General features: G+C 43.7%; 1 long non-coding RNA gene across 1 annotated transcript in view; it reads left to right on the top strand.

Annotated features, from left to right (window-relative positions):
- Positions 1-2,812: 2,812 nt before the first annotated feature.
- The window catches only part of LOC138416390 (uncharacterized), a 35,623-nt gene continuing 25,251 nt past the window's right edge, over positions 2,813-13,184 (top strand). Inside the window, exon 1 of the long non-coding RNA XR_011247660.1 lies at positions 2,813-3,585. This is a non-coding gene — a long non-coding RNA (uncharacterized lncRNA). The remainder of the gene's footprint in view (positions 3,586-13,184) is intronic.

Below are 13,184 nucleotides of genomic sequence, written 5' to 3'. Positions count from 1 at the left end.
TGTGGGGTTTGAAATATCATGATAGATGGAACTGAATTAAGACTAAAGGAGAGAAAATGATGAAGCATGAGCAGTAAGGTATGGGCGTTTGGAGCCCTTCACTTATTCCACAAACGTTTATGAGTGTCTATTATATGTAGGCACTGCAGACCCTGGAGAGAAAAACCTATATAGGCCCTGCCTTCCAGAAGCATCTAGCAGGGAAAACATAAACTGACATAAATATATAAATATATGAAATATGCATATACATCTACATACATGTGTAATATAATATATAATAACAATCCATACAAAGTTCTATGAGGACTATGTCCAGGGAGGTTTATATATATATTTTTTTATTATGGTAAAAGTTCCATAATATAAAACATACTATTTTAACCATGAAGTGAAGTGAAAGTCGCTCAGTTGTGTCCAACTCTTTATGACCCCATGGACTACACAGTCCATGGAATTCTCCAGGCCAGAATACTGGAGTATGTAGCTTTTCCCTTCTCCAGGGGATCTTCCCAACCCAGGGATCGAACCCAGGTCTCCAACATTGCAGGCGGATTCTTTGACAGCTGAGCCACAAGGGAAGCCCAAGAATACTGGAGTGGGTAGCCTATTCCTTCTCCAGTGGATCTTCCCAACCCAGGAATCGAACCAGGGTCTCCTGCATTGCAGGCAGATTCTTTTCCAGCTGAACTACCAGGGAAGCCCATTTTAACCATAGCTAACTCAACTGACTTCCTACTTTTGCATTCCAGTCCCCTATAATGAAAAGGACATCTTTTGGGGGTGTTAGTTCTAAAAGGTCTTGTAGGTCTTCATAGAACCGTTCAACTTCAGCTTCTTCAGCGTTACTGGTTGGGGCATAGACTTGGATTACTGTGATATTGAATGGTTTGCCTTGGAAACAAACAGAGATCATTCTGTCATTTTTGAGATTGCAACCAAGTACTGCATCCAAGACTCTTTTGTTGACCATGAGGGCTACTCCATTTCTTCTGAGGGATTCCTGCCCACAGTAGTAGATATAATGGTCATCTGAGTTAAATTCACCCATTCCAGTCCATTTTAGTTCGCTGATTCCTAGAATGTCGACGTTCATTCTTGCCATCTCTTGTTTGACCACTTCCAATTTGCCTTGATTCACGGACCTGACATTCCAGGTTCCTATGCAATATTGCTCTTTATAGCACTGGACTTTGCTTCTACCACCAGTCACATCCACAGCTGGGTATTGTTTTTGCTTTGGCTCCATCCCTTCATTCTTTCTGGAGTTATTTCTCCACTGATCTCCAGTAGCATATTGGGCACCTACTGACCTGGGGAGTTCCTCTTTCAGTATCCTATCATTTTGCCCTTTCATACTGTTCATGGGGTTCTCAAGGTAAGAATACTGAAGTGGTTTGCCATTCCCTTCTCCAGTGGACCAGAGACTGCAGCCATGAAATTAAAAGACGCTTACTCCTTGGAAGAAAAGTTATGACCAATCTAGATAGCATACTCAAAAGCAGAGACATTACTTTGCCGACTAAGGTCCGTCTAGTCAAGGCTATGGTTTTTCCAGTGGTCATGTATGGATGTGAGAGTTGGACTGTGAAGAAGGCTGAGTGCCGAAGAATTGATGCTTTTGAACTGTGGTGTTGGAGAAGACTCTTGAGAGTCCCTTGGACTGCAAGGAGATCCAACCAGTCCATTCTGAAGGAGATCAGCCCTGGGATTTCTTTGGAAGGAATGATGCTAAAGCTGAAACTCCAGTACTTTGGCCACCTCATGCGAAGAGCTGACTCATTGGAAAAGACTGTGATACTGGGAGAGATTGGGGGCAGGAGGAGAAGGGGACGACCGAGGATGAGATGGCTGGATGGCATCACTAACTTGATGGACATGAGTCTGAGTTAACTCCAGGAGTTGATGATGGACAGGGAGGCCTGGCATGCTGCGATTCATGGGGTCGCAAAGGGTCGGACACGACTGAGCAACTGAACTGAACTGAACTGAACTGAGTTCAGTGCCACTAAGTACACTCACATTGTTGTGCAACTCTCTCCATCATCCACCTTCCGAGTTTTTCATCTTCCTAAACTGAAATTCTATTCCTGTTAAACACTAAGTCCTCATTCCCCCCTCCTCACCCCCCATTCCCGGCCCCTGGGATCTACCAAAGTAATTTCTGACTCTTTTAATTTGACTATTCTAGGTTATCTCGTATAAGTGGAATCAAACAATACTTGTCTGCAGTTAATGCATATTGGAAAGAAAGTGAAAGTCTTAGTCGTTCAGTCATATCCAACTCTTTGCAACCCAACGGACTGTAGCCTGCCAGGCTCCTTTGTCAATGGAATTCTCCAGGCAAGAATACTGAAGTGGGTAGCCATTCCTCTCCAGAGGATCTTCCCAACCCAGGGATCGAACCTGGGTCTCCTGCATTGCAGGCAGATTCTTTATCATCTGAGCTATCACAGAAGCCCCAATGGATATTCGAATGTATTTTTAAGGTTAACTTGGTATATGTCCTACAAACAGATTGCACCTTCTTCCCCCTCCCCACACCGTGCTACACTATAGGTTCTCGTTAGTTATTTATTTTACACATAGTAATGTACAGTTTTGAGAGTGAGCATAGCTTGTCTGCTCTAGTCTGGGTGGGCTAGCAAGGTTTGCCCGGGAGCGACCTTCAACCTCATGCCAAGTAGAAGCTGTGGCCTCTCAGCTAACACTCCCCCTGCTTCACTTCCTCTCCAGCACCAGGACCGGAAGCCTGAGGCTGCGTTTTGCACACTCCCTTGCCAGCTGGTTCTGCCAGTGGAAGGCACTGGGAGGAGACTGAAAAGTGGATGAAAGGAAGAAGTGATCCTTTTTCCCAGTTCCGCTGGCAGCGTCAGCAAGAGCAGCAGCTGCTGCTGTGAAGTCATTTCGGTCGTGTCCGACTCTGCGACCCCACAGATGGCAGCCCACCAGGCTTCCCTGTCCCTGGGATTCTCCAGGCAAGAACACTGGAGTGGGTTGCCATTTCCTTCTCCAATGCGTGAAAGTGAATTCGCTCAGTCGTGTCCGACACTTAGTGACCCCATGGACTGCAGCCCACCAGGCTCCTCCTTCCATGGGATTTTCCAGGCGAGAGTGCTGGAGTGGGGTGCCATTGGCAGCAGAGGCAGTGACAAAAGCAGCAGCGGCGGTGGCAGTGGTGGCGGCGCAGCAGCAGGAGCGACAGAGGGCTCTGCGGCTCCTGCTCTGGAGGCCGGTTCAGAACAGCGGGGCAGCGACGGACGCTGGTAACGCATGTTCACCTTGTGCAGCCTCCTTAGCGGTGGATGGCCAGTGGCCTCCTCAAATGATCCGTTTTTGCTGTTCCACTGTCCCAAGACCTTTGTTACCAATTTCCTGGGTTAAATTCCTTCTGTTTAAAAAACCAAGAGTAGTTTTTGCTTCTCCAACCAAACTCATGCTCGGCTTCTAAAACAGCCCCAGGAAACTGACTCAAAAATAGGTATCTGGATTGGTCATCTGAGCGATCTTGGCTTGAATGCAGTGATTACCTCAATGCCAGTGAGAAGTTGGGATGCTGGTCTCCATGGTACACAGCAGCAAATGGTGAGTTAAATTTTCACCATTGGCCACTTGGGAGGAGGTGCTTATGGGAGGTGAGGCTTGAGGAGACCAAGTGGTGGCTCTAAGTAACTATTTTGGTAGGAACAATGATTAGAAAGGCTCTGCATGAGCTGGCTGCTTTCTGAACACACCGGTGAGTTTGATGGGGGAAAAAAAAAAAAGACCATTCTAGGGCTTTACTATCTTAGCTAATGTCAGGATTGAAAAGTGAAAGTGTTAACCACTCAGTCATGTCCAGCTCTTTGCAGACCCCATGGACTATAACCTACCAGGCTCCTCTAACCAGTATTCTCCAGGCAAGAATACTGGAGTGGGTAAACATTCCCTTCCTTCTCCAGGGGATCTTCCTGTCCCAGGAATCAAACCTGGGTCTCCTGCATTGCAGGAGGATTCTTTACCGTCTGAGCTAACAGGGAAGGCCTAATGTCAGGGTTAGAGAACCATGAAGTTTCTATTACAGCAAAAGAGAACCTCTTGTCTTATAGCCACAGAGCCAATCAAGCAAAAACATCAGAGCTCAAATTCAATCCTGTCGGCTGCAGAATTACAATGAATAGATTTACCAGGTCTCTGATGTGACCTCTGAGTCTATAATCAACCAATAAAGTCATGGCTCTAGGTCTTGGATACAGAGGTGAACAAGACCAACACCACTTTCACCCTTAGAGAAGTCTGGGCAAAGATCTGGAGGAAAGCCCTTCTAGGGAGAGGGAACAGCAAGTGCAAGGACCTGAAATGAAGCCAGCTTGGTTTGTACGAGAGACAGAAAAAAAGGCCATTGTGGCTGCAGTGAAGTGAATGTGGAGGGAAAGTAGTGAGAGAGGCAACAGTGGTCAGGTCTGGCAAGGCCATGGTGAAGATTTGCTTTATTCTGGTTTAATAAAATTCACATGGAAGTTCAAGAAGGTGCAATATGGCAATACAATTTTGACTCCAAGCCCCTGGGTCAGCAGACACCCCACAGCCCCCAAGAAGACTGTCATTACTTCATATGCCAGCTGCAAGTTCAAGGGTCCTGAGGCCACCCACACTTCTGAACACCTGGCTAAAAATTCAGGAGGTTCTATGACTCCCTCAGGTTCAATTTTACCAGAACAACTGACAGAACTCAGGCAAGCACTAGACTTACACTTGCAGTTTTATTATAAAAGATATGAATCAGGATCAGTCAAATGAAGAGACACATAGGGTGTGGACTAGGAGCATCCCAGGGAATAAGGATGAGTCACCCTCCCAGCACATGGATGTGTTTACCAACCACTGTTACTCATCTAAGCCTTGGGGTCTAGAGCTTCCAGGTCCAAATGACTCCCATCCAGAGCCAGTTCATTAGCATAAATGATCAAGACCCACCATGAATAACAATAGCATTTTTATCACCTGGGAAATTCTAAGGTGTTTTAGAAGCACCAAGCCAGGAACCTGGGACGAAGACCAAAGAAATTCTTTATTATACAACTGCAGGAGAGTGTCATAATCTGAGTTAACTTTTAGAAGGAGCATTAGAAGGAGCTGCTATGTGGTCCTATACAAGAGAACACAAGACATGGAGCCTACAGTGACCTTCTAACCAGATGGTCTCTGGTTTGACACCTTGGCTGTCCCTGACTGCCTAGTTTCCCTTGGTCCCTGTCCATTTCCAAACCTGGCTTTCCAGCTTCCCCATTGATTCTAAGAGCTACATAAGACCTTGAAGTAAATAGTCTGCTTAAATAAACCAGAGTTAGTTTCTGTTATTTTCTACCAAGCACCCTAAGCACTGCATGCTCTCTTTCTATCATTAGATTTCCACAGTCTCTCTTCCACAAAGGAAAATGTGGTTGACCCTCAGTTCCTAAGTTCATATGTTCCAAATCTGAACACTCAGACTGCTTTTCAGTTTCATTTCCAAGTTCCTGGGAAAGAGAGTCTGATCATTTCATCTGGGTCAGATATACTCTCTTAGTCCAATCATAGGTAGCTTAAAAGGCTCAGTTATGTAGTACAAACATCACCAGAGGGTGGCTAAAATTATTACAAGTAGACTAGATCTCCAAACATTGTTTCCTACATATAGATGGAATTTAGATAGCCAGGGAGAAAAAGTATGAATTGCAAGGAGAACATGAGCTGATGATGCATAGAAGCTGGAATGGTTGTGGCATTTTCAAAGAACAGGAAAGATTCTGGCCAAATCACAGAAGAGGCATCTGATGAGAAGTGGAGGAGGCGTGGGCTTGGCTATGAAGGGGAGGTCCTATTATGGAGAATCTGGACACTTGGCAGAAAAGTTTCTACTTGTGAAGAAAATGGGAAACCACGCAGTTTTTCTTGGCTGAAGAAAGGTCTTATAAAAGTATTACCCCAATAGTAGCAGCAAGTTGGATGGGAGATGATGGTGACAGAGAGAGATACAAGTTTTTAAAAAATAGAATACACTTATTTACTCCGTATGGAAAAATGAGAGAAATAAATCACAATTATAAATCCAAAGTTGTTAATGAGAGAGAGCAGTAAATCTCAAATTTACAACTGATAGATGAATGTCCCATAAAAAAGAACAGCCAGCGGCACAATGTGTCCTTTCTGTGCTTGTTCCTGTGATGGTCCCTGCCTCTCAGGAGGTAATAGCATGACAGAGAACCATCAAATCTAATGAACAGCTCTTTTCTTTTTTAAGGGGGGTGGCGGGGAAATCTTGCATTTTTGCTGACTCAGCTCCATTCACCACTATGGGAAATTTATTTTTCATATGCACACAGAGCCTTTTTTAAGAGCTTCTTCTCCCTCTTTCCTCTCATGTAATTTTTGTTCAGTTACCTCAGGAAAATGTCTCTTGTGCCCCCTTTTTCTCCATTTGTAAGTCAAAGAAAAATGACCCTAATCATGAATGATAAGTTTAAAGTAGTACTAGTGATATATCCATGTGAGGAAAAAGGAAGGCCCTACATTTGGGAGTGAAATGTAATGTCATCAAGAACCAATAGTAGCAAATTAGAAGGCCTGGGAAAGAGCCCAAATTTCCCTTCAGACTCTCCACTATAGTACCAATCTATATTTTCATCCTCCTTTAATGAAATCTATTTTTCCACAGGCATTATCATTTAGCAAGAATGAAAGCCTTTCTTCTTCAATTTTAAGGATGAGAGATTAAATTACTTACGTAAATGTTAATATTGCAGTGCAAACATTTTTTAAAACTAATTTTCCTTGCAAATATATGATATGGCATCAATGTTTTAAGCTTAAATGGCTTTACTGGGCCAGCCCGGGTACCTAGTTGCATTTATAATGACATTTTAGGAGAAAAATACATTATATCTTAAAACAAACAGACTCTATTTGATTTCTGGAAATCTAGATTTTGAAAGTTGAACACTGTTTAACTCAACAAAAGATTCTCACAGGAAATACAAAGTTATATAATTATTTTACGTAGAGTAATGGAGAATTCCAGCATGTGTGTTTGATGCATGTGACTTTCCTTTCTCACCACTTGATGCTTTGGTAGGCAGCCAGTTCTTTATTTGTTGTTCTGAAGTTGTCATGATGAGTTCAGCTAGCTCAGAGTGAAAAAAAAAAAGATGAGCTGGAGGTATGAGTTTTGTTGCATGAGTTTTCTAAATATATTTATTGGTACTCCTTAAATTAGGCTCAAAGCTGGTTGTCTCTCTCAATTTAGAGCATCTTCCCACTTGCTTTAGCACCATCACGATCTCACTTTTATTGTCTGTATAACCAGATGCAGCTGCATTTATTTACATTTTTTAAATGAATGAAACTCTTAACTTGTTGACATATTGGAGAGTCTAAAAATGTCCCATTTAAAGTCATCCTCACAACTACATCCACATGGATGGCAGTTGAATTAGCCCCACTTTGTAGCAGAGTTGATTTTCAAGAGAAATGTTTACATGGAAATAAAGAATTTTGAAAGCCTTATTATTGGGTGACACAGAAGAAACTATTTTTGTTGCATTTCAAGTTTCCAACTGAAATTTCAAGTCAAGGCCATGAGACAAAATCTACAGGAACAAAATGAAATGGAAGTACAGCTGCACTTCCGTTTCAGACTTCCCATAGACCACTTCTCCACCAACTAAATCACCTCCTTTTGAATTTCTGGCTCTGGTGAAAAAAGATCAGGAATTTTTTTTTTTTTCCTTTTTAGCTGTGCTGGGTCTTAGTTGCAGCATGTGGAGTCTAGTTCCCTGACCAGGAATCAAACCTGGACCCCCTGCATTGGGCTGCAGAGTCTTAGCTGCTGGACCACCAGGAAAGTTCTAGATCAGGAATTCTGAAGCTATAATATATACTTCAACACCAGCCTCTCAGTGATCCACACTGTAGGATTTGCTTAGTATTCATTCATTTGCTCATATTTTCAGAGAACCCACTATGTATAGTCAAAGCTATGGTTTTTCCAGTAGTCAGGTATAGAGAGTTGGACCATAAAGAAGGCTGAGCACCAAAGAATTGATGCTTTAGAATTGTGGTGTTGGAGAAGACTCTTGAGAGTCCCTTGGACTGCAAAGAGATCCAACTAGTCAATCCTAAAGGAAATCATTGGATATTCATTGAATATCATTGGATATTCATTGGAACGACTGAATATTCATTGGAACGACTAATGCTGAAGCTGAAGCTCCAATACTTTGGCCACCTGATGGGAGGAACTGACTCATTAGAAAAGACCCTGATGCTGGGAATGATTGAAGGCAGTAGAAGGGGATGACAGAGGATGAGATGGTTGGATGGCATCACCGACTTGATGGACGTGAGTTTGGGAGTTGGGAGTTGGTGGGAGGGACAGGAAAGCTCTGAGAATTGGTGATGGACAGGAAAGCCTAGTGTACTGCAGTCCACAGTGTTGCAAAGAGTCAGACATAGCTGAACTAACTGACTAACACTATGTATGAAGGTGGCTCAGTGGTAAAGAATCTGCCTGCCAATTCAGGAGATGGAGGAGAATGTGGGTTCCATTCTGGGATTCTATCCCTGGAGGAGGAAATGGCAACCCACTCCAGTATTCTTGCCTGGGAAATCCCACAGATAGAGGAACCTGGCAGGTTACAGTCCATGGAGTTGCAAGAGTCAAACATGACTTAGTGACTGAACATGCATACACGCTACATGTGAAGCTCTAAGGGATGGACACAGAAAGGAATAAGATTCAATGGCTGCCCTTGAGAAGCATACAATCTGGAGAGAAGACAACCAGCTATAATATAAAGCAATGTAAAAATAAGAACTATAGGAGAGGAGTAAGAAAAATACTATGGAAAGATGAAGTCAGGAATAATTGATTCCAACTAGGTGGCCCAAGAAAGGCTATGTGGAGATCTAGATTTGAATGGAAGCTAGGAAGATTCTACAGACAGTATAAAAACACAGAGATTTGCATGACTCCTCTAGTGGTCTGGTAGTTAAGATTCCATGCTCCTAAGGCAGGGGGCATGGGTTCAATCCCTGGTTGGGGATCTAAGATCCCACATGTTATGATGTGGCCAAAAGAAAATGCATAGAGGTTTGAATGGCAAATTCAGGGAAGGGTGAGGAGTGCAGTGTGACATGTGCAGGGCCAGAGACAGGCATAGTGGGTGAGGAAGCTGAAAAGACAGATCAGGGCTCAATCTTGGAGGGCCTTAAAGCTACAGACAGGAACTGAGCCAGATACTTAGACCAAGAAAGAGCCACTGAAGATATTGAGGGGGTAGAACTGTCTGACCTGTTTATAGGAAGATAACTCATCTGACAATGAAGAAAATGGACTGGAAATTTGATATGTCAAAAACCTACTGAAATAATTCAGAGAAGAGTTAAGTACTTAAATTAGAGCAGAACCAAGGTATTGGCATCACCAACTCAATGGACATGAGTTTGAGTAAACTCTGGGATTTGGTGATGGACAGGGAGGCCTGGTGTGCTGAGGTCCATGGGGTCGCAAAGAGTTGGACACGATTGAGCAACTGAACTGAACTGAACTGAAGGTACTGGGTGGATGATCACAAGCTAGAATTAAGATTGTGGGAAGAAATATCAACAACTTCAAGATATGCAGATGATACCACACTGACGGCAGAAAGCAAAGAGGAACTAAAGAGTCTCTTAATGATGGTGCAAGAGGAGAGTGAAAAAGTTGGCTTAAAACTCAACATTCAGAAATCTAAGATCATGGCATCTGGTCCCATCACTTGACAGCAAATAGATGGGGAAACAATGGAAACAGTGAGACTGTATTTTCTTGGGCTCCAAAATCACTGCAGATGGTGACTGCAGCCATGAAATTAAAAGAAGCTTGCTCCTTGGAAGAAAAGATATGACCAACCTAGACACTATATTAAAAAGCAAAGACATTACTTTGCCAACAAAGGTCCATCTAGTCAAAGCTATGGTTTTTCTAGTAGTCATGTATGGATGTGAGAGTTGAACCACAAAGAAAGCTGAGCACCAAATAATTGATACATTTGAACTGTGGTGTTGGAGAAGAATCTTGAGAGTCCCTTGGACTGCAAGGAAATCAAACCAGTCAAGCCTAAAGGAAATCGAGCCTGAATATTCATTGGAAGGACTAATGCTGAAGCTGAAGCTCCAATACTTTGGCCACCTGATGGGAAGAGCTGACTCATTAGAAAAGGTCCTAATGCTGGGAAGGATTGAAGGCAGGAGGAGAAGGGGATGACAGAGGATGAGATGGTTGGATGGCATCACCAACTCAATGGACATGAGTTTGACCAAGCTCCAGGAGATAGTGAAGGACAGGGAAGCCTGGCACACTGTAGTCCATAGGGTTGCAAAGAGTCAGACACAACTGAGCAACTGAACAGCAACACAGGTACCGATATGAGCGTTGGACCATAAAAAAAGCTGAGGGCCAAAGAATTGATGCTTTCAAATCGTGGTGCTGGAGAAGACTCTTGAGAGTCCCTTGGACTGCAAGGAGATCATACCAGTCAATCCTAAAGGAAATCAACCCAAATATTCATTGGAAGGACTGATGCTGAAACTGAAACTCCAATACTTCGGCCACCTAATGCAAAAAACCAACTCATTGGATAAGACCATGGTGCTGGGAAAGACTGAAGGCAGGAGGGGAAGGGGATGACAGAGGATGAAATGGCTGGATGGAATCACTGACTCAATGCATATGAGTTTGAGCCAATTCCAGGAGATGGTGAGGAACATGGAGGCCTCGCGTGCTTCAGTCCATAGGGTTGCAAAGTGTTGGACATGACTTAGTGGTTGAACAACAACAATAATCAAAAGTTCTTAGAGATTCCTACTTACTGTTACTATGACCACACCAAAAAAACTGAACATCGTCTCCCCTTAGTAATGGAAGTATGGTCCTAGCTTTCCTCCACATACTTGCTCATAAGAAATTCAGAAACATCTTCTACTGGCCAGTTAGGTACCAAAACCTACCACGTCCTTGAGACTCTCATGGGGTGAATTAAGAAGGGAACAAACGCAGGAGTTTGGCAAAGCAGAAGTTGCAGACTTTTCCCTCTCAATTATCTGATTTCTGTTCTTAGATCTACCCCACTTTAGTTGATGAAATGAAGTCCCTATTGCTTATTGTGGGTGAAAATGATAATGACTAGCCATACACAATCCGTCAGGGTAGCTGAAATTGCTCAGGCATCTCCTTATACCCCCAACTAGATGGCTGTTATATAGTGACTGTTGTTATATACTTTTAATGTATACAGTGCTTCATAGCTAAAGAGCATTCTTCCTTACACTGACTCATCTCCTTCTCACCACATTCTGGTAAGAAAGATACAATTTCATTCTCCTTGATTCTCACAGACAGAAATCTCTTGCAGATTTCTCTCAGGATTGCATTTGGGTCATCTTTTCATGTCCTTCTCTAGCTCATTTTCTCTATTAACTGGAATCCAGCTCACCTTCTTCCCCTTAGCACATGATTTTTTTTTTTCTTTCTAACCTCATCCCTGGTCAGTATTTTCCTTCTGGCAATCCTTTTTTCCGAGCTAACAATCCACCATTATCTGTCTCATTTTTGTTAGGTTTCTCTCCCTCCGCCTCTGCCCCCATCGCCCTTGAGCTTTAAAAGAAATTGCATTAGAATTTAGCATTCAGAGACAGCTATTTCTCACATAAAAATAGGTGCCACCAAAATGCAAATAGGATCAAAATGGGGACTTTTATACCAGGCATATCCTTGGACGAGCAAATCAAAGCTGGGGGAAGGGTAGGCAGCGGAGAACTGGCTCCCTGCCCCCATCTGGCATGATCTCTGCACAGTCTCAGCCCCCATCTCTTCTTGAGAACCCACTATCTAAACTGCTTCACCCTTCTTTGTAACCCAGGAAAGCTGACCTTTATAGGCTCCATGCCAGCTGCCCTCCAGCTTCTGGTTGGGTGAAGCAAACAGGTATCAGAGGATGGAAGAAGAGAATGAACAGATGTGTATCCCCCTGGTTCCCTCCCTGCCATGCAGATCGTGTTAGACAACCACCTCCTATAGCCACAGCTACTGCCATCCCTGGCACTGGGGACTGTCCCTCCCTGACTCCTTTAGGTTAAGGGGTGGTAATGGCACCTTCCATTACGAACTGCAGTTAGTAGGAGTCATCCTTTGTCATCCTTGTTAGTTTCCTTGGCCCTGTCCACCTTTGTGTTTCCCTTCATTAAACTCTCCCCAGTTAGCACACCTGAGGGTGACCCGCCAGATAGGGTCCCTTCACAGAGCACGTGGTGCTCAGCAACTCCCCATGCACTCCCCACAATGCTAGCAACAGCTGCAAATACCTTAGCAATAAAGAATTAGCTAAGTTAACCCAACAGGGTACAACGACCTAGAGAAATTAATGTCAAGGCAGATAAACACTGGAGAAAGAAAAAATGTTTTCATTTCCTAGGGCTGCCATGATAAAGGACTACAAACTAGGTGGTTTAAACCAATAGCAATTCATTCTGTCACAGTTCTGGAAGCTAGAAGTCCAAAATCAAGGTGTCAGCAGGGCCATGCTTCCTCAAAAGGAAGGGGAGAACCCTTCCTTGCTTCTTCCAGGCTCAGGAATTGTTGAGGATCCTTGGTTTCCCTTGGCTTGAGCTGGAGCCCTTCAGTCTCTGCATGTGTCATCACGTGGCCTGCTCCTGTATGTCTCCACCTTCACGTGGCCTTTTCCTCATTTAGTCCCGGTCAAAATTCCCCTCTTCCATAAGGACATGAGTCAAGTTGAATTATGGCCCACCGTAATGGCTTCATGTTAACTTGATTACATCTACAAAGATCTGATATCCAAATAAGGTCCCATTCTGAGGTCCTAGGGGTGAAGATTTCAACATGTCTTTTTAGGGGACACAATTCAACCCATAGCAGATGGGTTCAGAAGTATATGACTGCTTCACATTTCTAAAGAGACCAAAGCTGCAAGGCATGCTGCCTACAGCTGATTAGTACCTGCCAACACAGCACCTGTGCCTGCCTATAGGGCTCAGCATGGGGGACTTAAGAAGACACCAGCCGCCTGGACTTGTTCGCTGCAAATTCAGTCCGACTTGTGAGCCAAAATATCAGCCCCTCTAATGAAGGCGTGAAAAGGTGAGAAATGTAATAGGTCATGTTTGTG

The sequence above is a fragment of the Ovis canadensis genome, chromosome 12 (assembly GCF_042477335.2).
Source record: "Ovis canadensis isolate MfBH-ARS-UI-01 breed Bighorn chromosome 12, ARS-UI_OviCan_v2, whole genome shotgun sequence".
Lineage (NCBI taxonomy): Eukaryota > Metazoa > Chordata > Mammalia > Artiodactyla > Bovidae > Ovis > Ovis canadensis.
The sequence above is the reverse complement of the archived record's forward strand: the minus strand, read 5'-3'. Positions and strand labels throughout refer to the sequence as shown.